The sequence below is a fragment of the Herpailurus yagouaroundi genome, unplaced genomic scaffold (assembly GCF_014898765.1).
Source record: "Herpailurus yagouaroundi ecotype Mexico unplaced genomic scaffold, PumYag 188, whole genome shotgun sequence".
In the NCBI taxonomy this organism is placed as follows: domain Eukaryota; kingdom Metazoa; phylum Chordata; class Mammalia; order Carnivora; family Felidae; genus Herpailurus; species Herpailurus yagouaroundi.
In genome coordinates this window covers 18,668,105-18,671,866 of record NW_024412419.1, presented here as the reverse complement: position 1 = coordinate 18,671,866, position 3,762 = coordinate 18,668,105, and positions in this window count along the sequence as shown.

Sequence of the window (3,762 nt, the reverse complement as noted above, 5' to 3'; positions counted from 1 at the left end):
TGGATAAAATGGACAGACTCCTCAAAAGACACAAACTACCAAAGTTTATTCCAAAAGAAACAGGTAATCTGAAAAATATATTTAAAAAATGTGAATTTGTAGATAAAAGAAATTCCCACAAATAAACTGTAGGTCCAAATGGCTTCAGGGTGAAATCTAGAAATATTTAAGGAAAAAATAAGATAGCAATTCTGCAACTCTGCCAGAAATTGTGAAAATTAGTCAAACTGTGTACTTAAAATTTATGCATTTTATTACATGAAAATTACACCTCAATTAAGAGTATGGGAGAAAAAAAATAAAACTGCCTCTCCCTTTCTCCTTTGACTGCCTCTGCCTTCAGAGATAGCCATCATTAACCATATACCTCATATTATCTATTCCCCTTATAGCACTTCTCCAATTTGTGAAGCTGTATATACATATGCAGACATATATAAAAACTATTTACCTTCCCTTTATATGTGGGGGTTCAGTGCTCATTACAGGTCCTTTGACCATAATTCTATTTGTTCTCAAACGGCTAGATTTTGTCATCAAGATTTTTTACTTAAGGGACAAATGAGTGCTGTATTTCCTGAGTTCCTGCAAATCTGTGAATGCATGTCTGACACCTTTATACTCAAACAACACCTTGTTGAGCCTACAATTTTTGGATCACACTTTTTCCCTTTAGAAACTCACATATATTTTTCCATGTTTTCCCCCCGTATTTTAATGTTGCTATAAAGAGTTATGAGGCTAGCCTTATTCACTAGTCTTTTAAGTAATTTTTTTTGTTTCTTCTTCTCAAATGCCTAAGGAATTCTCTCTCTGTTTTTTTTTTTATGTTCAGTAATTTACCAGGATTGATCTTGGTAGTGCTCATTCTGTCTCAAATTTCCTACAACGGAGTCTACTTGGAATCGTCTTTCAATTATGTTGATTCACTTCTTCCTTCATTTACGGAAAGGTTTTTTTTTTTTTTCCTATTATATCTTGAATTTGTTTTGTGTCACTTGTTGTGTCTCTACTTTGGGGATACCAGTTATCCTTTCTATTACTGTGATTGGAAGGTATCTATTATCTTGCAATTATTTTAATGTAGTTATCCTAAGTACACAGGCGCCAGCTCTCCGCCTGTGTCTTGCATTGTGAACTCTAGGGCCTCCAATAGGGAGGCCTTGCAGACAGTTCAGAGTAACAAGATTTGGCCCAGGCATTGCCAGATCTGCATGGGCACGTGCAACACCCAACTCAAGGAATCAGCTCAAGCACCAAAGCCAGCTTTCCAGCAGCAACAGCCTCCCTGTGAGGTTGCCAGACTTTCTTCTGTCCCTCATATTGTGTTCTGTCCTCCTTTGTACTAAACTTGGAGCCCAGAAAAGGATCTGAAATTGACCACCAAGCTTTCTCTCCCAAGCTGGGTTTCTAATTCTGTAATCTCGAACTCTTCCCTGGGTTTGCGGACCTTAGGCCACTATGTGGGGACCAGAGGGGTCTTTCTGGCCACACTCACTGCACCCATGTGTTGGGTGGTTGAATCTACCAGCCTGCTGGAGTTCCCCACAGCCTGTTAGTGTCACATCTCCAGTCTTAACCTCTGGGGCCCTGATTTCTGTGTTGTGCCTGTGCTTGTCATCCAGGGTGGGGAACCTCTCTAGAGTGCTGCTCTGTTTCTAGAGTGCTGCTCTGTATCCCACCTGCCCACTCACCTTGGCTCTTGCTCTGAAGGGGGTCCAGCTCCTCGGCGCTTTTCCTCTCAGTAGTTCATGTTGCGCAGAAGATTCCTTTCACTCTCAAATGAGCTGTATGTTCCTAGTTTATTGGAAACATCTAATATTTGTATGGGGCTTGATAAAGTGTTAAGTTGGAAGAAGAAACATCCATAGACAGAGAGCTTTTCTGTTAAGGTGTAATTGCTTTTATCACTTTTATGGAAAAAGTGCTTGTTAGCCTAGCTGCTTGAAATGCACTTTTCCCCCTTCAGTTTAGTTTAAAGATCATTGAGATTTTAAAATCTCCTCCACAAAAGGTATTTCCAGCATTGGTTTTATGCACCCAAAGGTAGTAAGACGGGTAGGTTTGGATTGTCATGTTTCTTTCTCTCCCCAGGTGGAAATGCCATCTCTTGCAAAGAGCCTTGTCCCATATCCAGCCAGACTCGGTCACTGGTTTCTTTTGCAAACTTGTTTCTTTCTGGTTGCATCCAACCCCATTGGCCTTGTCAGGAAGTGAGGTGTTTACAGATCTGTCTCTTCATTCACTTAGGTGATGATGGAGACACGTGTGCTTAATTTCACATTCTTGACAGTGCCCAGAATTATGTAGGGCTCCGGGGAGGCGCCAGTGTTTGCTGAACGCTCAGTGCCTTTCTGATCATCAGGGGGGAAGAAAAGCCTTTTGAAATGCCCAGACTGCCATGAACTGGTGACTCCAACCCACTTGCTGGTTTTCTCCTTTCAAAAATGATGCTTTGTTTCTGACTAGTGGTTTCAAAACAAAAATCTCAGCCAGCGTGGTCAGTCAGTCAGTCTGACCTTCAGACTGAATACTTCCTCATTTATATGGTTGACTTGTTTGAAGCACAGTCCAAAAGGGAATGGAATGATGACTTTCAAGTAAGATTCCACTGATCCCAATTTGACAAAGTCTTTCAGCCCATTGGATGTTGGAACCTGGATGTTAAGTGTCACTCAGAGGTAACTTGCAAGCAGCTAGATTACTGTTACTGGATAAACCATAACTTTTCATTCCTAAACTGTGTCACTTTTAAATTCTCAACCCCAATGTCATAGCAATGTGCATTGCATTGAATAATAATTGTATTTCTCACAGGACATCACCAATTTTTTTCCTGACCTTTAAGAGGAAAAGCTTTTTAATTTTAATCAAAGTATTTCGTTTTGAACTTTAAGGAAGGGCTGCTGATTTACTCCTCTTAAGACCTTGACAAAGAGACATCTCTAGTTGAGCCAAAGGTCGTTGTTCACTGTTTACTAGAGTGGACCTCATTTTGGGTACTAATGAAGTGGAGGCTAATGGGGACAAATTGATCTCTTCATAATTGGTCAAGTGAAGAGTGGCGGGCTGAAAATTTCATTATCAGCACCATTCTAGGAAAACTGTAAAAAAAGTTAGCAAAGGTCAGTTTCATACAAATTCCTTTCAGGGTGAGGAGGACTCTCGGTTGTCATTCATTGAAGAATCTGAGGTAGTTTCTGTGATGCTGTAGCAAAAAAAAAAAAAAAAGTAATTTGTTAAGTTAGTCTCAACTCCCTTTGAAATGAGGGAGAGCCTTATTCCATTTTCTGAAACTGAAATATGATTTAAGGAGAAGCATTAGGAATTGCTGTTCTAGCCATTACAACTACAATGTAGCTTCACATTTATTGACATGGATAGATAATCATATTATGTTGGTATAAAACATAGATTACAAAATAGGATGTAAAGGATGATTCTACTTTTGTTTTTAAAATGTATATGTATTGGGCACCTGGGTGGCTCAGTTGGTTGGGCGTCTGACTTCAGCTCAGGTCATGATCTCACGGCTCATGAGTTCAAACCCCGCGTCAGGCTCTGTGCTGGCAGCTCAGAGCCTGGAGCCTGCTTCAGATTCTGTGTCCCTCTCTTGCTCTGCCCCACCCTCACTCATTCTCTGTCTCTCTCTCAAGAATAAATAAAACATAAAAAAATAAATAAAATATATATGTATTTGTGTGAGAAAACTGTAGAGATATACTTGGCATAATCACAATGAGAAAGAAATAAGGAAAAAAG